Genomic DNA, 23,291 nt, shown 5'->3' with positions numbered 1-23,291 from the left:
GCAAGACCTTCTAGATGACTTGCAAGAGCTAATACATCAGCACTTGTTTCTTTGCCTTGCACTTTCATTTTATGGAGAGGGGCCTGTTGCCAAAAACATAATGGGCCACACTCTGGCACCTTCAAACTTCTTCTGCAGCTTTCTCACTTCTCTTGTCAGTATAACAATCTAAAGTGATGGCCTTATCTGGATTTGGCTTTATCTTCATAGAACGTGGGTTGTTTCTTCTTTTCTTCAGAATATAAAAAGTGTTTCCAGTTCAACAATAAGGCTGTTTTTGCTTTCTAGTCATTTACATATGCGCTGGAGCAGCACTTTAATTTCCTTCTTGAACTTTTCCTTTGCATTCTCAGTGTGACAAAGTAGTGTAAGATGCACAGCTTTTTATTTGAAGTGCAAAACGTAAGACTCTTCCTTTTATTTAAACAGTACAGACCATTGCTGAGTCATTAACGGTTCTAACTTGAATTTTGTGTATTAAAGAATAAGAGGATGGTGAGCCATGATCTGTGGAGCAATAAGAATGTACATTTTAAGGTTTTTATCTTATATGAGTGGGATTTGTAGTGCCACATGACAGTTAAAATAGATCATAGTATGAGTTATAATGGCCTAAATTCTTCAACACTCATTAGGCAGTCCCTTCTGCTCCATAACAGGGGCATCTATCTCACCTCCTCCTGGATGGCCTGTTTGCATCCTCTCTCACAGCACCTATGAGTTCTACATGGGCTCCATCAGCAGCTACGCAGTACTGGTGGTGGCACAGCCTGGTGAATGGATTAAGCACTGTTAGGTCAACATAAAAGAATGCCACTAAAAATACTTACAATGCCATAAGAATTAGCATCACAAAAAATTAAATAGATAATCTCAGAGGGGAGGGGAAGGATAGCTGTGCTGGGGGTTCTGGTACTAGGTAATGCTCAGGAGCTCACATGTGGGAGATGCCATTGAAAAGTTTAGAACTAGGGAAGTGAAGATACATTCTAGTAGATGTGGAGGGCTGTGGCCTAATAGTTTCTTGACCTCCTGCCTCTATTGTTTTGGACCCTGAATTTATATTGCTGCCAGGAAAGGTGGCTCTCTTTTAAAGGATGGGATAGCTGCTTGGAGCACCATATGTACCATATATATACACCAAGTGGAAGATAATGTTCAATATCCACTGACTTGCTTATTGGCAGCTAAGCTTCCTCCTCTTCTTGAAGGCTCAGCGGCCACTGGTGGCTCCATATCTTCCTGTGTGGTCATTGCTGGTGTAGGACCAACCTCTGATTTTGAGGGCTATTTCTCCTCCTTCACAGGGAATGTGATAATATGCTCCCCCAAATGTAAGCAAGTAAATTGGGCCACAGCTGCTGGAGGCAATTATATCACTTGATATGGTGCTAGAGCTGCAGGAGAAAACACCAACATGACTGAATTTCCTTGGGTATTTCCCAACTCACACCAGAACCCTGCCTCTGAGAATAGTCCTGGCCCTCCTCCACAATTGGCCATCTTCCCAGACTAGGTTCCACCAGCTGAAGGATGTTAGCGTTGTGTGTCTTGGGAACATATGGCAGATCCCAGGGGCACCAGCTGAGATTCCTCTGCACACACCTTCTGTCATCCGCCCCAGACCTTATCATCAGAGAGCTCAGACTTACAGGATCTGTGTTCTTCAGCTGTGGAAGGACATGAAAGTTCCCCTCTGATTCCGGCATAATGAGAAACAGGAAGGTCCTGAAAAGCTTCAGGTTGTCCAAGTCTTGGGACCTCAAAAATCTTCTGGATAGAGGTATTGATGATGGAGCAGAGGGTGCTGAGGAATGTGGAGTGAAACAGGGAGTCATGATGGACAGGGCCTCTCTTTTAACTGGAACCTCCCACGGTCCCTGCATCATGGGTTCCCAAAGAGTAGCCAGGCAGGTCCATGCAACAGATCAAAAGGGCAACCTGTGAGGCACATGGGTGGGTAAGGGGCTCCCCAGACTTGCTCTCCGGTGTCTGCACAAAAAAGTATGGGCAACTTGGGTTTGGATTGGCTGTGTTGGAAAGGGATCCACACGGGGCTTGGCTCTGAGGCCCCAACCACTACTCTGTTCCTTTGGTGCCCAGAATCAATTGCACCACAATATGTTCTTTCTACACGGTAAACCCCAGAGTTGAGTCCTCTGATGGAAATCACACAGGGTGGAAATTGGGGTTTGCCCTGCCATCATTTATAACAGCTCCCCATGAAACAGGAGCCCTCCTGACTGGCCCAAAGACCACTCCCTTCTTTCCTTGAAGCTACTCCTCACAAACATCTGGCTCCAGGTTTCTATACCTAGAGATGGCGAGGAGGCTGACACCTCTAACATCCTGTGCCCCTCATCTGCCAAGATGGCTGGTGGGCTTGACTAACTTCCTGACAATATTGGAACTCCAGGAGGACTAGACGGTTTGTCTGCATTGATTCCTATATAATAGGCCAAATGATGGCCCATGGTGGTGCTACACATACATTTGAGTGATGACTGAGCCAAACCACCTACTGCCTAACTATTCAGGGCCAGGACTCTATTTGTTTCTCCCCAAGTGTTTCTATTCTGGCTACATGCAGGTTGAAATGCTCCCAGATGCAATCCACAGACTGCTTCCTAAATGTGGAAATTGTTTTTCCTGAAGCCTCAGAGTAGTGAGGCCTGAGGCAGAGAACTTTCTCACAGGGAGGGGATATGCCCACACGGTAAGGCCAGAGCTATAGGCTGCCTAGAGTTACACAGAACCAGGCCTGAGGCAGACACTCTTTGGGCTCATCCTACTCAGTTTTCTAAACATCCAGGCAGGCTGCTTCTCTGAAAACACTACTTTCCCCAGAGCTGACTGAGTTCCCAGAATTCCCAGCACCAAGCAGGAGATGGCCATGTGCCAGGGCTTGGAAGCAATACACATCTTTTACACAGCAGCTCCAGCACCTTCTGAGGAATGTCCAAATTTGGGGAGGAATAAAGTAGCTTTCAAGAATTGAAGACAGTAGCTGCTGCATAGTAAGTGTGCATACATTTGTTTTAGTAGCACCACCTACCACTGTGTTTCTGGCCCATGCTTATGGATATGGTTTCTTCAACTCCTCATGGTAACTCAATGTGATGGATATATCCCCCCTCTATAGATGAGGAAACTGAGTCATGGTCAGATGAAATGACTTGCCACAGAATACTCAGCTACATGTGCCAGGGTGGGAATTCAAATCCAGGCTGTCCCACACCAAGTCTGGAAGAGAGTACCGTTATTCACTCATTCAACAAACCCCTATGGGTGCCTCCTAGATGTGAGTGCTTCCTGCGTAAGCCCAAAGATCATAGCACCCATGCAATGTAGGTGTCACTTTTACCATTCCCAAGTTTCCAATGAGGCTGCTGACCTAGGAAGGCAAGGCCCATCAGGCCTGTGAGGAGACTGCACTTTGCATCAGTGAAGCTCCACATGGATTCAGGTTGCTCTGTCCTGGTGGCCAATGCACCTGCTTCCTCAGATCACAGCCAGTAAACATCATGGTCATGGCCAAAGGTGGGTTGATGTCATTCTACAACTGTCCATTCCCACAGAATGTGCATCAGCAAGAGTAAAGATTAAGGTAAGCTCCAGACTCTAGGTGACAATGATGTGGGTTTCTAAACTGGAACAAATGTGCCTCTCTGGTGGGTAGTGATGGTGACAAAGGCAGAGGCTGGGTAGGGATGAGAGCATTTGGGAAATCTCTGTTCTTCCCCTCAATTTTGAGCTTAAAAATGCTCTAAAATGTTATCAAGTAAAAAACAAGAGGAGGAAGAAGTGTGCTTTGTCACTCTGCACTGGGAGAGGCTGAGGGCAGGCAACCAGAGGCTGGGGCAAACAGACCGAGCACCTCCTTCCCAACCTGCCTCTCTCCAAGCTCAGCACAGCATGGTCTTCGAGGGGCTTTGGGGTCTTTATAGAGAAGCTGTCTGATGGTGACAGCTCAGAAGCCCTGCCTGACACCTCCTCAGAAGGCCTTGAGGGAAGACTCAGATTTAGGGTGGCCCACCTCTTTCTCTCTGTCCCTGGACTGTCCCTACTTATCTCCATTCCACCCCTGCTCCCTCAGAGTCTGCCAGCTGCTTGCTGCCTGAGCACCTTTAAGCTGTCCTTCCCACTTCTGGGCCCAGCAGCTCCTGTCCATCAATAAGCTCTCAGCTCTCATGACACTTCCTCTGAGAAGCCCATTCTGACTGCCACCTAGGAACACCCTGACCCTCCCTCTCCTCTGTTTCCTCAACCATTTCTGAATTCATCCTATTTCTTCATCAGTTGACTTGTCCTCGCTCGGTCTCTCCTTCTAGACTGTGGGTTCTAAGAGGGTATAGGCCTTCCTTGTGCTCACTGTGGTCTCCCCAGCTCCCCCAGGATTGGAAAGCAGGGCTTGGAAGCTGTGGAAAAGTCATAGGTGAGGATATAATGAGAAGTGGGTCAGCTGCAACCTGAGGGAGGGCCCTCACCATATCCTGCCATCCTGGCCCCCTGATCTTGGCCTGCCAGCCTTCAGATCTGTGAGAAATCATTTTCTGATGTTTCAAAGCCACACAGTTGATGGTAGTAGTTACAACTGCCTCCACTGATTCAGACCTGGGCAATCTGAGCCAGGCTTGGGTAATGCACTCTGGACACTTGGAGGTACCCAGGAAAGCTGAGCATGCTCTCTCCATGCAGCAAGTTGGTGTCTGTTTGTACAATATCAGGGTCTTCTCACCTGATCCAGTGGACACCTGGCAAATAGTAAGCCTGCAGGCAGCACTTAGGACCAAAGACAGGCACAGGGGCAAAATCAGCCACCTCTACGGCAAGGGGCTGTGTTCTAAAGGCAGCTGCTCTCACCCCTTCAGTGGGGACATCTGTGGCTTGCCTGCTTGGCTTTCATCTCCCTGTCTCATCATTTACCCTTGAATATTTTTGGTGACTCTTTCTTTCTCTCACACAATGATTCAGCCCCTCCAGGCTTGACCACTGAGATCAATCCATCCCACCATGATGGGCAGAAAGACGCAGTGACCCAGGCTGGCCCATGACTTTCACTATCATCATTAGGACACTGTCTTTTCCTCCAATGCCAAACTAGAAGATTGTGTCTCTAAAGATGCTTGGCAACATGCCACCACCCCCAGAGACAGGGTGGGCAAAGAAGGCATTGCAGGGAGATGGAGAGAGGCAGTGTCCTGATGATGACACTGCAACCTCTGGATAAAGCTGTGCCTGAATCTGTTGTGTTCAGCCCACAATTCCCAAACATGTGAACCAAAGCAATCCACTTGTCAGCCTTTCTTTCTCCTGTAAAGTTATGCTTGCTTACTTATTGATCTAGCTAACATTGTTAGGGTTTATCCAATTTGAAAGGTGGACCACTTTGCTGCTTCATAGCTGTGTGGCCTTGGCTCAAGTCCTTAAACCCTCAAAGCTTCAACTTCCTTGCTAATAAAGAGGGGTTGCTACTTTCACCTACACAAGAGGAAGTCAGCCTTGTAGATTATATGAGACAAGGCAAAGCACTTAGGATTGATGTTTGATGAACTGGAGATTCTATAATTCTAGTCTACTAATTAAGCATAATTGACTGAAGAATAGCTGCAGGGAATGCTTTCAAAGACCCAAGTGTCACTGAGTGTCTGACTCCTAGGGCCTCAGCTATCTGAATTTTCAATGTGGCCTCGGTATGGCAGCAACTGTCACATTCCTAAGAACACCCTCAATCTGAGCTCCTAAAACATCAGGCACAGAAAAAGCATAAAAATATGGATCTTCCATCTTCTCATATCACTAAAAGAAAATCACAGTGACCCATCTGAATTTAGAACTCTGAAACCCCTCACCCAAGGGCTCAGGATGAGCTTACCTTAATCTTTACTCCATGGCAGGATCTGGAGGCTCCCCCCAAAGAGCTTGTCCCTTTGGACATCAAGAAATACCCCTTGCATTCAACATATAGCACAGCTCTGGGGCCTGCAGCACCCCTACCCAGGGCTTATCCAGGTGGTCAAGCTCATGCTCTGAGAGCATCTGCAAAGTCATCTGTGAGCACAGGGCAGAAACTGACCCCCTGCAGCTGAGTCCATCTTGCTCCCACTGGAGTGAGCGAAGCAGTCCTTTCTGCATACAGATGGCACCATGAGAACAGGTCAGCAACACTGCTGCACAAGGGAAAAGAGACTGTCATTCCAGAGGTTCAGGTGCTACTAAACAGGCAGGACCACAATTTGAACCCAGGACTGTCTGATTCCAAAGTCTGGCCCTTTGCCAACTCCAACTCAACTCCCAGCATAGGTCATAACTACCTATGGGCTGTTGGTTGCAGCTGCAGAGCATTGTAAAGCACGGTTTGCAGCCAGATCCCTGGGTAAACCACTCACTATCTCTGTGACCTTAGGCAAGAATCCTGCCATGTCCTTGTCCCAGTTTTCTAATGCACCAGTGGAAGGTGTGTTGTTCACTCCACAGAGCATGGGTGTGGTTAAATGAGATTGGCTATTGAACAGCTAGGTATCATATGGTAATTTTTTGTTTTGTTTGTTTTTATGCCTTTATTTATTCAGGATGTCTTTAATTGAATTCTAGGCTTCCTGGAGGGGAGCAAACCTTATTAGCTGTTGTTTTATTATATCTTAAGTACAGCCTTGGCAAATTCCAGGGAGGGCCCGGTCACAGAGCATGGTGACAGCTGGTGGCTAGACCCTAGGGCTCCCAGAGGTGGTGGTCAGCTCTAGAACCTCCTGTGCTTAGAAAGCAGGAACAGGGGGATGTGATCCAGGACTCTTTAGGAATCACATGGTTGTTAGGGATAGAGGCCTGGGGAAAAGGACTCAGGCCATGTCCTGTTGCATCAGGTGCCTGAAGCCTTAGCAATTTTGCAGGCCCATGGGGGTGACAAAAGTGCCCTTTCCTACTTGTTAGCCCATGACAAAATGCTCCCAAAAGCTACTACAGCACCTCATGAGGCTTCTGCAGGGAGACCCAACAGCATGGCACAGGAGACACAAGCAAACAAGAAAGCCAGGCCCCTCTTGTCACTCTCACTACAGATAACCAGGGAGATCAAGGCTACCAGACACCCAACACTATCCAAAGCTCCCAGGAGCTGTGCTGTCAGAGTCCTGAAACAGCCTCAAAACACATCATGTGGGTGGGACTGCATTATTCATGAGAAGTTCTGCCCCCATGAGCCTACACACAGGCTCAACTGAGTCAATCCTACAGGACTCAGGGGACCCAGAAATGTCCTTCTTGGAAGTTCTGTGCCCATTCAATGAACAAGGATTCTGCAACCCCTACTCTGAATGCTGAAAAGTAGAGGCTGAGCCTGGGGTTCCCAGCCCAGAGGCAAAATTCTGAAAAGAATAGGCCGAAGTTTCTTCTTTGGCCTGACACCCTAGTGACTGTGCTTCCTTACTACTGGTCCCTGATACTTCCATGTTCCTCCTCTGGTCCAAACTCCCCCAGGGCACCCATCTTACCCAGAGTAAGGGCCAAAGACCTCAGCAGCCACGAGACTCTGGAAGGTGGACCCTGTTCTTTCTCTGACCTCATCATCACTCTCCTTCACTCTGCTCTGGTTTCATTGGCCACCTTGCTACTCTGTCTTCCCAGCTCAAGTTCTTGCAGGTGTTGATAATTCTGCCAGGAACACCCTTCCTGAAGAAGTGTATGTCCTCCCTTCCTTCAATGCTCTGCTCAAACATTATCCCCTCAGCGAGGCCAAGCTGACCACCACCTCTGGTGAGCCCTTTCCCTGTCTTTCTGACCTTTATTTCTGCCATGGAACTTATTATTTATCTACCTGTCCTCAGGCTGGATTGTACTCTCAATGAAAGCATGTGAGTAAGTGCTCAATCTGCATCTGCATGGGGAGGGGAGCCTCAGTGGTGCTCAGTTTGTCCACCACATGATGCCACCCTTAACACACACACACACACACACACACACACACACACACACACACAGACCAGGCTGGGCCAAAATGTCTACACCATGCAAGATCTCGAGCTGACAGCTCACAAGATGCAAACATGGCTGCAAAGGGGTGCCAGGCTGAGCAATGGTGGGGGGTGACAAGACAAGGGCAAATCTCACACACACATACACACACACACACACACACACACACAATCATAGTCTTATTTATTCATATATACTCATGCATTACACAAAACAGACTCACAAAAACAGTTCACACCGATTCACATGCAATGTCTGGAAATGCACTTGGACATCTGCAGACAGATGCACATACATTCTCATACTCACACGCTGCAGCCCAAACTCCACACATATACACACCACACACACACACACACACACACACACACACACACAAACACACAAACACACAGCCATGTGTGCACCCATGCACACTCAGTCCAGACCTGCAGATGCCATCCTTAGCCCCGCCAGTATACATGTTCCGCACCTCTACAGGGACCTCAGAGGTGACTAGCTATAAATCCAGAGACTGGACTAATCTCCACCATGGCCTAAGGGACAGTAAATGGGCAGCAGGGCAGCAGAAGTCTGTTTGTCATTCTCCTTTGGCAGGCTCCCTGCCTGCCAAAGGAGCAGTTCACAGAACTGAGACCCCCAAGAAGTGGCCTCTGTCTCCTGGTGGTGGTGGCTCTGGGGACTGCAAATGTGTGGGTGCAGGAGGGAGTCTTTTTGTCCCCAAACTGAACCTCTCCTTTGCTGAACACTGGGCCCTCTTTGGCAGGCCCACTCAACATGGACCTCCCCAAACAGGCCTACCTGTCCCCAGAAGCTTGTCTCTCCTTTAAGGCCCCCTCACTGAGACCCACACAACTGTTCCTGCACAACAGGGGGTCCCAACCAGACACCTCAAGCTATGCCCCCAACCTGGAGGATCTTCACACTGCATCCACCCCTGCACACAGCTTAAAGACACCACAGGTACCCCATACCTCCAGCCCCAGAACCCTAAACATATGGGTCACCCCTTCAGCCCTCCAGAGGTAGATGCTCATCCTGGGTGAGCCTGCCTACAATGTGGCAGCTCCTGTCACAAGGGAGCACCCCTCCAGGAACCATTGCCCCCCACCCAAGTTGGCTGTGCCTTCCCAGATGTGCGTCCTGCACCTACCTTCTTCCTCAAGGTCAGCAGCAGCTTCAATACTCTGCAGCAGCTTCTGCCTTATGCCAGGTCTTCATCTCTAGGGAACAAGCTGGTGAGCATGGGTGACCACATGGTAGGAACATCCACGGCTGTCCACTCCCCAGCCCACCTGGACCTTCCTTACCTGAGGGAGCAGCAGCCATGGCTCTCACAGCATCCTCTGAACAGAAAGGGATGGGGGACCCTTGGGAATATGTGCCTGCTAAGGGCAGTGTGTTTGGTGTGCTACAACTCAGGTGGGCATGGGTAGAGCCAGGAATTACCAAGTTCTGAACTCAGAGCCAGGTGCCTCCCACTACAGTTGGACCATTCACTAGGAGGGCACCATCACCTAAGTTCAGCTTGGAAAGTGTTGGGAAATTTTCCTGGAGACCAAAGCCTTCCTCAGGATCTGAGGATCTCCTCGCCTGATCCACACTGCCCTCACATGGACTCATACCAGCATCACAGAGCAATGGTGCAGTAGCTTAACCAAAAAGAGGCCTCTGCTTCCTGCAGTGTCACTTCAGCGCCCTCTACTGAGGAAGCCGACATCATGCACTGTGTACATGGGAAATGGTGTAAAAGCCAGGCTATGGTGGAGGAGCAAACACTGAAGGAAGGAGGGAAATCAAATGGGAGCCAATATTAAGGAACTTGACAACAAACATAACAACACTAAGGACCAATGAAACAGTTGTTTCTTTAAAAGGGTAAACAAGATTGATAAGCCCCCATGCTAAAATAACCAAGAGAAAAGGAGAGAAAAGCCAAGTGTATAAAATTAGAGATTAAAAAGGTGAAATCATCATAGATATCACAGAAATCCAGCGGATCATTAGAGACTAGTTTGAAAACTTGTACTCCAATACATTGGAAAACCTAGAAGAAATGAATACATTTCTAGATAAATAGGATCTACCAAAACTGAATCCAGAGCAAAAGAAAACCCAAACATACCAATGACTTGTAATGAGATGGAAGGCTTTTCGTTACTGTCTCTAACAAAGAAAAACTCAGGGCTGGATGGACTCCCAGCTGAGGTCTACCAAAAATCTTTGAAGAAGAAGTGATGCCAAAACTCCTCAAATTACTCCATGAAATACAAAGGGATGGAACACATTCCAAATTTATAAAGCCAGCATCACACACATACCCAAACCAGATAAGGACACATGAAGGAAAAAAACCTACACATCAACATCCCCAAAGAACTTAGATGCACAAATATTGGATGTACGTTTTCTCTGGTATGCAAAATATAAAGAACAAAAAGGAAAAGAAATGTGGGAAAGATGAGTAGAGAAAAAAGGGACCAAGGGGTAGGGGTAGGGGAGCTGAGCCATACTGCATCAGTAAAAATATGGGGAAAATGATAAAGATTTCTAGGAAATCTTGATACTAACGCCAACAACTGAGACAACCAGTCATTAAGAGAATGGAACAGCTCTCAAAAACTGAGAGGTATCACATTTCACATAAAACCACTGTTTGCTTGTTCTGGGGGGTTGGGAGAGAGGGGACTTGTCAATTAGCCTACCCTTTAGTATAGAAAAAATGCCACAAGATATTTGTTTGATGACATCGGAGGAAGCCCAAAAAGGAACACCAACACAAGTCTTCACAGGTGTCAGCCTTCTGAGGCAGGCAACATGGCTCTCAGTAAATTAAGTGTCCTGGTAGAAATGTGAAGTGATCCAAATCAAGCTAAATGAGAGCTGGAGCTGCTCCTGGATACTACATTCCCCCACTCCCACTTTTGGTAGTAGTTATGACCGTTTCATTTTCCCTCATGAAATTTATAAAATAGGTGCAGAATAACCATCTTAGTGTATTCTACTGCGATTAAGTTTTTTGTTCACACACAAAACACTCTACTATCATCCCAATTCCAGAAAGTGGGAAGATGTACTCAGGGGGCACTCTTTCTCTGTCAAAGCAGAATGACACCAATGCCTCAAGAATATGTTACACCCTTGAAGTAATTTTTCCCTAGGTTCAAAAAAAAGTGAGTTTTCTTTTCTTGTTCTTCCTGGCCCAGGTGTTCTGATGCCAGGCCTGCACTCTCTGTGGAAGATGTTCGTGATGGTGATTGGCCCAAGACTCACAAACTGCACAAAAGATCAAAAAGAAGAGGCCACCTCAGAAAGGGCAAAGTGTGGACAGTGGGGCCCCTAGTGGATGTGACAGATGATGCAGACCCTTCAAGACCAAGGAAGTGGGTGACAGGTGGCAGCTCGTACAGCAAGTGTGAGTCTTCCCTTTACACTTATAGTTGGGGCACTAGATCAGGGGCCAGCATCCCTTCAACTCAAGAAATATTTTGAATAGGCCAGAAAGGGGGATGCTTTATTTTGCAAGAATGCATCTATAGGCCAAGGCACATGGTCTCCTTTGGAGTGATGGTTGCATTCCACATCTTTGGGGAGCCCAATCTACTCGGTGGAGAGTCCCACAAAAGTCATGTAGTGTACCAATACATGAGGTGGATCTCTCACCCATTCAGCTTCTCCTGCCAGTAGCCATCTGGCTCCATTACCTACTCCATTGCCTTTGTCTGGAGTGGTGTCGAATACTTCTCTTTCTAGAAGAGACATATTTTCTCTTCTCAGCCTTGATTTTTAACATCTCAGGATTCTCCTGGTTAGAAGGAGGAAGGAGGCATTTTCGGTTGAGCATGGCAGCATTCCCCCCTGATCTGAGCCAGTTAGGAAACTGCTGCCAGGTACTTTGAATCGCTGCCTGAATTTTCCAAGTTAGTCAGTGTCCAGCAGAGGGAGCTCTCTGAAGTCCCAGCCATCTACCTGATGGTAGAGATCAGAAACTGAGAGCCCAATCTGTAACCAGGTGGAAAGGAATCTGACCTGGATTGAGGGAGGGAGAGAGAAGGTCAAGTGGAACAGTAATTGAACACATGAAAGCTTGGTATGTTCCATCTGGGGCTTGTCTCCTGAACAGACATGTGAGATTTGTAGAGGGGTTGTCAGCTAACCAGGGACTGTGGATTCCCAGGATGAGCAGGACAATCATCTTCTGGTGGTGTCCTTCCTCTTCAGATGTGGTGAATGAGGGTTAGAAATGTGTGAGTACGTGGTTAGGAGAAATTCATGAGGGCCTGTCCACTTATCCATGAGTTGCACTTCTGATCTCTGGCTTTTCTATGTCTTAAGTAGGATTGAGTCTCCTGCCTAGAATGTATGAGAAGGGTCCTGAGGAGTGGGTGTTGTCCTAGAAGAAGGAAATTCCTGCATGGAGGTCAGAATTAGTTTCAGCAGCTGTGAAGAATATTGAGTGCTGTCTTCATATTTTCAAAATGGAGAATGCATTCTTCTTAGTGAGGTCTGAATGACCTCATAAGGGTTCAACTGCAGCCCCACTCTGGGGACAGACAGGATGTGGAGCTGGGCAGTAGGTAATATCATTTCCCATATCAATCTAGACAATTATTCAAGTTTATTTAAAATTAAATTCAGAAGATAGGCTTCTGTTATAAAGATTACTATATTCCTAAAGTAAACAAAAACACTATATATAAATAAGTAAATGCTTCAAATTATGAAAAAATATATTCCTTAATTTATAACTATTATAAAATTAAATCTTTTACTCTTATTCGTTTTATATTGTATTATCCTTACAAGTTTTAAAACTATTATCTCGTAAAGCCTTATGCAAGTACAAATTTTAATGTAACAACTGAAGGTAATTTATAATAATAAGGTGATTACTTATAAGACAAACAAGTTGTAATACTGTATTTTAGTAGCTGACCTTGGGATTGCTCCCATGGGCTGTTGTCTTTGCAGGTATGGCCCTGCTTCACTGGGTGGATGCCCTGGCCAAATTGAGTGCCCTCACAAGTCTTCAAGGCCTACAGCATGCCAGACTCACCATCCTATGGTGGAAGTGATAGGATGCCCAGTGGCCCCATGGAGTGGAGGCAGGGCCAGCTGAGGCCCAGCTGAGGGCAGTGGAGGACTGTTGGGATCTAGGCAGTGTCAGTCCTTAGAGAAGTTAGCATCATCCTATCTGGGTAGGGGGGCTGAAGGTGTTAAAGCCCAAGTGTGTTCTTAGCGCTTTTTTGCGCTTCTTGTTTCTCCACGTGGGCTGATGACCATGGCTCCAAAAGCAGAGATCAGATCTGGGAGCCAGTCTGGGCTCCCAGGGCTCATAGATGGACTATGGGTGGAGGTCCAAGTAGAGGTTGATTTTGAGGATGTGGTGTTGGTTCCCCCAGGAGAGCTTAAGCCTTTCTGTGTGGGCAGGCTTTGGGGGATGGCAGTAACTGTGGCCACACCAGAGGTTGCTTTCCCTGGGGTGTGCCTTGCTTTCTGTCCCTTGGTCCCCATGGTGGTGCTCTGGCTAGGGGCACTGGAGGTGTTCTGTTCTAACTGTGCCCCATGTTGCTGCCTGTTGCTTGGGGTACCTCCTCTTTTGGAGGAGATACACAAGGCCTCAAAAGCTATAATGAGTTCAGGGAGCATGTCATGGCTCCCAGATCCTCTCGATGTCATTGGGACCAAAGGGTAACTAGAGTTATCCTTACTGGCTGCACTGCTTGTCCCGCAAGGTGAGCTTGGGTGTTTCTGGGTGGGCAGGCTTTGAGGGATGGCAGTCAGGGTAGGAACACGAGTGTTTCCTTGTCCCTTTGTTCCCTTTTCTGTGTGTTTCCCCAGTGCCACGCTGGTACTCTGGCTAGGGGCACTGGAGGTCTTCTGTGCCCCATGTTGCTGCCTGTTGCTTGGGGTACCTCCTCTTTGGGAGGAGATACACAAGGCTCCAAAAGCTGTAATGAGTTCAGGGAGCAAGTCTTGGCTCCCTGATCCTCTTGATGTCAATGGGACCAAAGAGAAACTAGAGACACCCTTTGTAGTGCTTGTCTCCTGAGGTGAGTTGTGGTGTTCCTGGGTGAGCAGGCTTTGAGGGATGGCACTCAGGGTAGAAATTCTACTGTTTTCTTGCCCCTTTTTACCCTCTTTTGTGTTTTCCCTGGGTGCCATGGTGGTACTCTGGCTAGGGGCACTGGAGGTTTTCCGTTCCAACCTTGCCCCATGTTGCTGCCTGTTGCTTGGGGATTCTCCTGTTGGGGAGGAGCTACACCAGGCCCCAAAGGCTGCCATCATTTCAGGGAGCAAGTCTGGGCTCTCTGATCTCCTTGATGTCACAGGGGCCATAGGGAGACTAGAGATACCCTTTTCAGTGTTAGTGCTTGTCCCCTGAGGTAAACTTTGATGTTTCTGGGTGGGCAGGCTTTGAGGGATGGTACTCGGGGTAGGAACTCCACTCTTTCCTTGCCCTTTTTTACCCTTTTCTGTGTGTTTTCTGGGTGCCATGGTGGTGCTCTGGCTAGGGGCACTGGAGGTGTTCTGTCCCAACATTGCTCCTTCTTGCTGCCTGTTGCTTGGGGTTTCTCCTCTTTGGGAGGAGCTACACCAGGCCCCAAAGGCTGACATCATTTCAGGGAGCAAGTCTGGGCTCTCTGATCTCCTTGATGTCACAGGGGCCATAGGGAGACTAGAGATACCCTTTTCAATGTTAGTGCTTGTCCCCTGAGGTAAACTTTGATGTTTCTGGGTGGGCAGGCTTTGAGGAATGGCACTCGGGGTAGGAACTCCACTCTTTCCTTGCCCTTTTTTACCCTTGTCTGTGTGTTTTCTGGGTGCCATGGTGGTGCTCTGGCTAGGGGCACTGGAGGTGTTCTGTCCCAACATTGCTCCTTCTTGCTGCCTGTTGCTTGGGGTTTCTCCTCTTTGGGAGGAGCTACACCAGGCCCCAAAGGCTGACATCATTTCAGGGAGCAAGTCTGGGCTCTCTGATCTCCTTGATGTCCCAGGGACTGAAGGGCAACTAGAGATACCCTTTGTAGTACTTGTCCTTTGAGGTGAGCTTTGGTGTTTCTGGATGGGCAGGCTTTGAGGAATGGCACTCGGGGTGGGAACTCCACTCTTTCCTTGCCCTTTTTTACCCTTGTCTGTGTGTTTTCTGGGTGCCATGGTGGTGCTCTGGCTAGGGGCAGTGTAGGTGTCATTTCCCGAACTTGCCCCACAGTGCTCTCTAGTTTTGGGGGTTTCTCTACTTTCTGAGCTGGATATTTGCTTGTGTGATGTCTGACCCAAGGACAAATCTCTCCTCCCAGCTGCCTTTGAGGTCACTGAATGTGTCTGGGTGCTGCCACGAGGACCCACGGTGGAGTTTCTGTGTTTGTCAGACCCAAGGGCTGAGTAGTTTAGGCTGCCCAAGGTTGTTGGGCCCACAGTCAAGGGTGGCATCGGAGCTGCACCTGGACCTGGAGCTCCCACCTGTCCAAGCTGATGAGAGCTGGCAAAGCTAGGGGCTCCAGGCTTCATCCCACCAGGAACCCCAGAACTGGGTGGGACGGTGGCTCCAGGGGTGAGAGGCTGCTTACCCTGCGGAATGTGTCCTTGTACCCTTTGAGCTGGAGAGCTGGAGCTTGCTACAGGTGAGGGCCTGTGAGTACAGTAGGGCTTTGGGTCCTGGTGAGAGCACTGGAAGCTCCTACCCAAGGTGGAGGGAGGCCCCTGGTGTGGGGGCTGTGAAGGCATAGTGGTGTTCAAGGGTGTGACCCCAAAGGGGGCCACTGGCTGTGCAGCCAAGCCTGCCAATGTGCTGAGAGAGGGCCTGGGAGGAAGGGCCAAAGCAGCAATTGGCAGGCTGGGGGAGAGCGGTCCTGTAAGATTGGTGATGGGAGGATGGCTCTGGGAAGAGACAGCAGAGCTGACCCACACTGGGGTGTGGGCCACCATGGTTGTGCTGCTGGGGGGATGGGGAAAGCTCTGGCTGAGGCCCACTGATGCCAGAGGCCTGGCCCCTCCCAGTGGAGCGGGGACCCCCCCATGGGCTTGTGGGGCCATGGCACAGCTGTTCCCAATGGCCTGGGTCTCACCCATCAGAAGACGGTTGATGCGCTGCAGAGCTTTCTTCTTCTCCCTGTCTAGGTCCTCAGCAGTCACTGCACAGGCCAGTAACAGAGGCGGTGGCAGCTTCAGAGGTTCCCGTCGGCGGCATTGCAGGAGAGGAAACTTGCGTTTCCGTGGCCTGCTGGTGTCTCCCGTGGGTGAGATCTTCCTCTTGGGCAATGGGTGTCCCGCCCTGCCTTCTGCCACCTTCTCACTCTTCTTTGGGGGAATCCCTGGGGATGAAGAACATCCCAGGGGCGGCTCCCCGTTGGATGGGTCTGGAGCCCTCCTCTTCAGGGCTCGGAGACCTCGCGTGGAGCTGTAGGAGCTGCTGATGGGGTTTCTTTTGCGGCAGGAGCTCATGCAGATGGCCCGGGAGCTCTCAGCTCTGTCTTGGGAGCTCTGGGTGCAGAGGTTTCTGCACAGAGGCCCAGGCCTGGGCACAAAGGCAGGCACACAGCTATGGGCCCCCAGGGGCCTAAAAGCAGATGCTCTTGCAGTGACCTGAGGGCGCCCCCTCTGATGTTCTCTAGCTACAGGGTGCTCTGCTTGCTCAGCCACCACTTGGCCACTGTCTCCAGGGGCTGTGATCACAGTCCTCCCTGGGCAGGGTTCTTGGGGTGCTGGAAGCTGGCAAGGAGCCACTTCCTGCCCCTGCACCCTACAAGGCGGCTGTCTGAGTCTGCGGCCTGGGATGCAGGAATTCATGAAAGCTGCAGTTGACAGCAGCGTCCTCTTCAGGAGACCTGGCATGCGGAGGGAGGAGGCAATATCCAAGTCTCCGAGAAAAGATCGAAGGGTCCGCAGGACCCTGGAAAAGCACCGAGCAGGCACTTTTCCCAACCGCTGAGGAGCAGTTGCAGGATGGCGGCAAGATGACCTGCGAGTGGTGCCACCAGCCCAGGAAGCCCTTAGTGGCCAACCAGTATAGGGAAGTCTGCGCGGCCCATGACCGGGCTTCTTGTGGGACCCTTCTGGCAGGTCTCTGCCCCTCAGCGCCGGGGGCAGGGGTGAGCGACAACACTTGCTGTGGGACGTCTCCATGGCAGTCTTAGCGAAGTCGCTAGTGGGCGCTAGATGGTCTAGCGTCCATGGCAGAAGGCCTTCTTGGGCTGCTCACGCAGCTTCAGGCGAAATGGCTGTCAGACCTGTTGCCGGGCGCAGCTGAGGAAGGAATGAATGAAGAACAGGCGAGCACGTGAGGAAAACCGTCAGTACTGGGCAAGAGGCAGGCTTGCGCCAGGAACGGACACGCGCGTGCAAATTCCGCGTGCATGTGCAAAGTCTGCATGCACGTGCAAAGTGCACGTGCTTGCACCAGATGCGGGAGAAATAGGCAAGGGAACTGCGTGCCTGGTGCGTGCGTGGGTCCTGGGGGGACTGTTGAGTGCTGACACTGGGATGTGATTCAGATCCCGCTGGTCCACCCACCTCCTGACCCAGTGACGTTTCGGGATCATCTCGGAAGGGTTGTAGATGCTGGGTTTGAGGGGTGGCAGCTATGGCAAGGCCAGGGATCTCTCCCCTCAGACTGGTGCAACGACCCTGCCCCTGCCCAGAGGCAGCCAGGATGGCAGCACAGATGGGCTGTACTCCAATGGACGTGGGGGCAGTCAGAGGGCTGAGAAGGCTCTTGCTGCAGGTTGAGGGTAGCTCTTGGGGCGTGGAGCACGTGCGGACTAGGGTGATGAGCGGGTGTTTGGCTGGCAGTACCTGCACCTCCGGTACAGGGACAGGTCGGTGCCTCTTCAGGAGTGCTCTTCTCGGAAAAGGCGGGAAGTGGCATGGCCCCAATATAAGCGCTCCCCATACCTCCAAGCTTGGAGCAGGGGGTAGCCTCCCTGGGCCTCTGAAGGGGAAAGCAATGTCATTAGATAGGCGGTGCACCAGCAGGTGAGCAAGTGTTGGTGGCATCTCCAGGATCTCGCTTGCTAGGGCCGGGCAAGGACACCTTGTCCTCCCTTGAAGGTGTGAGCTAGTGTTTGTATCTAGCCTTGCTCTGCTGAGAGTGGGCGGGGCTTAGTTTGACAGCCAGGAGCTCTTGCAATGGCAAGAATCCCTCAGCTCATGCCCCGCCCCTGAGCTGTCAGAGTTCTGTCTGCTGTCCTGCCTGGGCCTGGACAGTCAGAAGGGGAACTGCTGGGGGGCAAGTTTCTTGGCTGAGCAGCATTTTCAGGTGGTGGCAGCTTTGGGATCATGGCCTGTTTGTCTTCCTGCACTTTCTCTGGGAACAGTGGAGGGAACAGCTGCTGAGAATGCATTTAAGGCATCCCCCAGAGTCTGGCTGAGGGGTTCAGCAGGGCAGGCTGGGAGGGAATGCTACCCTCTGTGCACAGTCCTTTCTCTTTGTGTGGAAACCAGAAAAACCCAGCTGTGTACTCACAAAATCGAGTTTTATTCATATTTGGGTTGCTTTCTTTGAACTTTAGTTATCAAGATTCTCCAATTTTTATTTTTTTAGTTGTCCACAGGCCTTTATTCATTTCTGTGCAGTGCTGAGAATTGAACCCAGTGCCTCCCACGTGCTAGGCAAGCACTCTGCAACTGAGCCACAACCCCAGCTCTCCAATTGTTTGACTGTCTTCATTGCTTAGCTGTTCTGGGGACAATACTAGGCCTCCTACTGTTCCTACAGTGTAAGATATGCTACCTTTCACCAGTCCAATCCAACACAGACACCTACAGACCCAGAGATCCACTCAGCATTCACTCTTGGGAGGTTCCAGTTGTCATGGGTCTTGGCTTTTCCTGGATGGAAGGGCACCCTGCCAGAGTTAGCTGTGAGGTTTCAAGCTCAAGCTTCCCATTAACCCACTAAGCAGCCCTGCATGCTCCTCCATGCTCAGCTATTAAGAACTGTCCCTCCTCCTCACTGGTGGAATTCTGGGCTTGCTTCTGAACTGGGCAAAATGTCAGTGAGTGGGGACCTGGAGGAGTGAGGTTGGAGGGAGCCTCACCTGGGACTGTTGTCCCAAGTGGGTGCTCCTTGGGCCCCTTCCATTGCCCGTGGCCTTTTCTGAGTCCGCTGGACCTACAGTAATCAGTGAAGGCCACTGGGTGAGGTTGTGGCAGTGCTCATCTCTCCTCATAGTTATGGGATGGAATGTGATTCTATACCGTCTGCTTTCTTAGAATCCAATAGTCACTTAATAGACACTAGTTTCTCAGTGCTCCACCTTGAGATGGTTTTCAGTTCTCTTATCGTTACTCGGTCTTAAAGATATTGATGTCTGCTTACTTTCCAGGTGGTTTGTATACTGTCCAAAGGTGGGAAAAACAGGTGTGATGAAATTAAAAAATATATACTTATGTGTTCAATGCCTGAATCGAATCCAGTGTGTGGTACTACATCCCATGGACAGAACCTGGTCATTACTGACTGTGGCCACAAAGGTTTCCTAGCAGATGATTTGCAAGATGGGAGGAGCTTTCTTGAAGGTGGAGACAGGTATGTAGGAATTTCATTAACTTCTCTTCTATTTGTGCATAGTGAAGTTTAAAAGTCTACTTTTTAATCTAATAATTAAGTTTTGTTCATATTTCTGTTCTGAATTTACTTTTTTTCTGAAAAAAAAGTTGGAAAAACAACGTTCATTGGTATTGATTGTTTCTATGGTATTGTAAATCAGTGGAAGTCAATAGCAGGATTTGTGGCAAGCATGGATGAGGGATTAACCAAGTAAGTAAGCCTTGGCAGACATTTAGTTGTCAGCTGCTTGGGTACCAAACAGAAGAGGTGTACCTGACTCATATTTGTTGGGGGTTCATTCAAGTAGTTCTTAGACATGAACTGTCCCAAATTTCTGGCAAAGTTATACTCTCTACTTCAAAAATATTTTGCAGGAATGATTGGGTCCATGTTTGTTTTTGTTATTGCTGTGTGTTTTTTTTCTTTTCCATCAGAGTGCAAAAGTAGCAGCTGACAACTCCTACTTTTGTGTAGTTCTTTGTGTGACACAGTTGTTACCAGGGCTCTCAGGACATCATGAAATAGAAATGAAGATGTCAGGCAAGCCACAATCTCTTCTAGAGGCTTGTGGTTCTCTTCCAGGCTCTTCTGGGTGTGGCAGAAGCCATTTCCTTATGGAAGTAGCACAGAGGTCCCAATGCTTTGCTCTCTGTCAGCTGCAGACCAATCTCAGCTCTTAGGTGTTGTCCAAGTTCCTTTCCACACAACCTAAGACAGGAGGCTGATGCCTAAAGGTCAGTTTTCCGATGACGGGTAAGAACCATATGTTGAATTGGAACGGTCCTTAAGCCACATTACTTGTTGTTTAATTAATCAGAAGGGGGGAGATGCTGGGATCCATTAGCCAAGTAGGTATGACAATTTCCTTGCCAGCGTACCCCCATGTTGCTTAGTGGAAGGTGACCTTGCTCAAGGACCAGGGCGGATCCGTGTTTAGGGTGTTCCTGGTTTAGGATAATCCGAGTTTAGGGTGTTCCCGGTTTAAGGTTATTCCTGCTGGGAATAGGGCGTATCCTGCTGCCTGAGTTCCCCTTGAGTTCTCACAGGATTCAGAATATATTTGGGAGACAGAAGCCCAGTGGAGTGTGGATTTGGGCAGAGAATGTGGCTTTCCCCAGAACGTGTTTGTAGACGGCTGGTGTGAGATCGGGAATAAAGAATTGCTGCTTGAATCTACAAAGCTGTGAGTGGCTCGTGATTTGTGCCCAGCCAGACTGCGGCAAAAACTAAAAATGAGGAGAAATAAACAAGGGTGTATATGTATAGGACTTCTTGAGTCACTTAGTACACAAATAATATACAAAAAAAGAAAAGCAAAATAAAAAATCAAAACAAAACAACAAAAGCAAAAAAAAGTGAGAAAACTTGGTGAAATGTTAATGAATTAAGGAGTCCTTTCCACCATGGTGGATAAGATAATCAGTGAGCATGGGATTGTCCCTTCTTGGGTGATGGGCATGGGTGGGCTGGGGGCTGTGGCTGGGTGGTGACACAGCTGGCTATGTCCAGTGGGCCTGGCTGGCCTGAGCTTGTGGATCAGGGCTGGTCGATAGGCCTTGCTGGCCACTGATGAAGCAGGGCTGGGCAGGCCAGGCAGCAAAGTGGTAGCCAGGCAGCCTGGGTGATGGGCTGGTGGCAAATCTCCAGGCCTAGTAAGAAGATCAGTGGTCTAGGTAGGGGCCCTGGATGTTAGGGGAATTGAATATGGGTGGCCAAGGGGCTTGGTTGTATGCTGGACTGATGCTAGATCTGGTGTTCACCATGGACCTGGGAAACTGGTGGGTGATGGACCAGGTGGGACAGGCAAGTGCTAGCGACCTGTTGGGTATCAGAAACCGGGCAGCTGTTGGACCTGGTGAGTTCTACAGACCCAGGGAGCTTGGATGGCTCTGGGGACTGGGCTGGTGCTGGGACCCAGCAGGGACCGGCCTGAGTGGGCCCCAGGAACTCAGATGGTGCTGTACTGGCAGTCTCTGGGGCCCACTGGTCTGACTGCTATAGCTGGCCTTGTTATTCTTTGTGAGCCACAGAACTCACAGGGTTAAGTAGAGTTGGGGGTCTCTCTAGCATTTCCAACTTGTGTCCTTCTGGACAAAATGCTCTCCGTTTCTGATTTCCATGGTTTTTAAGGCTATTTAAGCCTTTGCTAGGCTCACATAGGCTCATGTGGACCTTGCTCTGAAGTCACAGGACTGGGTTTCCAGGCCCATTGGTTCCTCCACAGTCAGTCTCAATATGGCTCTTAGGTTGGCTGACCATGGGTGATTGATAAACTCAGGTGACGTCTTTTTAGAACCTTTTATTGAGTCAATGAGTCTTTGATTCTCCAGGGAAAACTGACCACCAACTCATGAGTTTTCTCTCTACACCTTGGGGAGAAGCTGTATCCCACTGCTCCAGTTCTGGGTTACTGAGCTCAGGGATAGTCTGCCTCACTCAAATCTGCAATCTTGTTCTCCTATCAACCTTATATATTTTTCAAAGTACCAACTTTTCCTTGGGTCGATTTCTTCTTATTTTTATGCAGCACCTGGAGCACCCTGGGTCTTCCTGCATGCTAGGCATGTGTGCTGGGCCACAGAGTCCATCGCTGGCCCCTGCTGCTCAAGACTTGCAGTGTTTCTCCTGGGAAAACACCTGGCAGGTCCTAAACCTGCATTTTGCTGACATAATTTGGTGACATTTAAACCTTGGTATCCCATGGTTGGTTGAGGAAAAACCACCATTAGCTGGCTGCAGTGTTGGACAGATTTGCCTCTGGGGTCTTGTCATGGATAAAAGATTCCGGATTTATTTTTTTGTGGGTACCACTGAATGTGTCTTTCTTTTTGTTGCTCAGTCTGTCTTTTAGCAACCACACAAAAAAATGTGCCACATCCCTGATTAAAGAATGTAAGGAAAGCCCTGGGTGGGAGACCCACTATGTCACGGCCTGGGTGAGCCCCACTGTGTGGACACCTGGGTTCTGGATGGCATTCTTCGTTAAGGCCATAAACTCAATGTTCTGTATTTAGTTTCACTAGATATTTAAATTGTCTTGAGCATGTAATTTTCCTTTTTAAAAGCTTCTTTGAATAGACAGAACTATGTGTCACTTTACAGTTCATTCCTAATTCATGTAGAGATTATCGAGAGTTGTTCATCCTGTCTCATGTCACTGCTTTCACAGTATGTCCAGGGAGCCCCCTGCTCACAGAATGAGAAGATTTCTGATTCTTAGAGGAGATGTGTGTCCCCTCTCAGGAACCCGTGGTCATCCAACGGGAGTGGCTGTACCTTGAAATGCATTTAGTGACACTAGCTATTACTGGAGAATGAAAATAAATTGACTTTATTAAGAATGTTGTTTTGCTTCCTTTGACCACGGCCAACATGGACACTTGAGTGTGTTTCTTAAGTTGAAACAGAAATACAAACCTGAAGACCGGTTTGCAAATCCTAGGAGACACAATACCCCAAACCACGTGGTCACAGTGAGAGTGGACCAGGGACAATGGTCTCACATTTTAGGGATAGGACCCTCAGAGTCCTGGGAAACCCACGGGAGGTGCCAGTAACCACTGTCCCCAGAGTAGAAGCATTGCAATATATGAAGTGTGTTTGCACTAATTTGAACATAGGTTAGAAAAAAGGAGAAAATGGGTGTGGTCTGCATGATTGGGAGCCTTTAGAGCCTCACGCAGGTGTTTCCAGGGAGTTTAAAGAAAACTTTTGAGGTCAACTGCCCCCAAGTTGCTACTGTACATCAGAGACTAAAGTAAGAGTCAGG

At 49.1% G+C, this 23,291-nt stretch overlaps 1 protein-coding gene across 4 annotated transcripts in view; it reads left to right on the top strand.

The window, feature by feature from the left end:
* The window catches only part of LOC143408320 (mannosyl-oligosaccharide 1,2-alpha-mannosidase IB-like), a 233,433-nt gene that overhangs the window by 142,081 nt on the left and 68,061 nt on the right, over positions 1–23,291 (top strand). For 2 of the 4 annotated variants that reach the window (XR_013155610.1, XR_013092469.2), the window contains exons 6-7: positions 11,178–11,386; positions 19,299–19,501. The gene's annotated coding sequence lies outside the window, so the exon portion shown is untranslated. Of the gene's footprint in view, positions 1–11,177; positions 11,466–19,298; positions 19,502–22,049; positions 22,066–23,291 lie in introns of those variants that run through there. The other 2 variants (XR_013092470.2, XM_076867912.2) reach the window with 2 other exon arrangements.

The sequence above is a fragment of the Callospermophilus lateralis genome, chromosome 10 (genome assembly GCF_048772815.1).
Source record: "Callospermophilus lateralis isolate mCalLat2 chromosome 10, mCalLat2.hap1, whole genome shotgun sequence".
In the NCBI taxonomy this organism is placed as follows: Eukaryota; Metazoa; Chordata; class Mammalia; order Rodentia; family Sciuridae; genus Callospermophilus; species Callospermophilus lateralis.
This window is presented reverse-complemented; position numbering and strand designations above follow the sequence as displayed.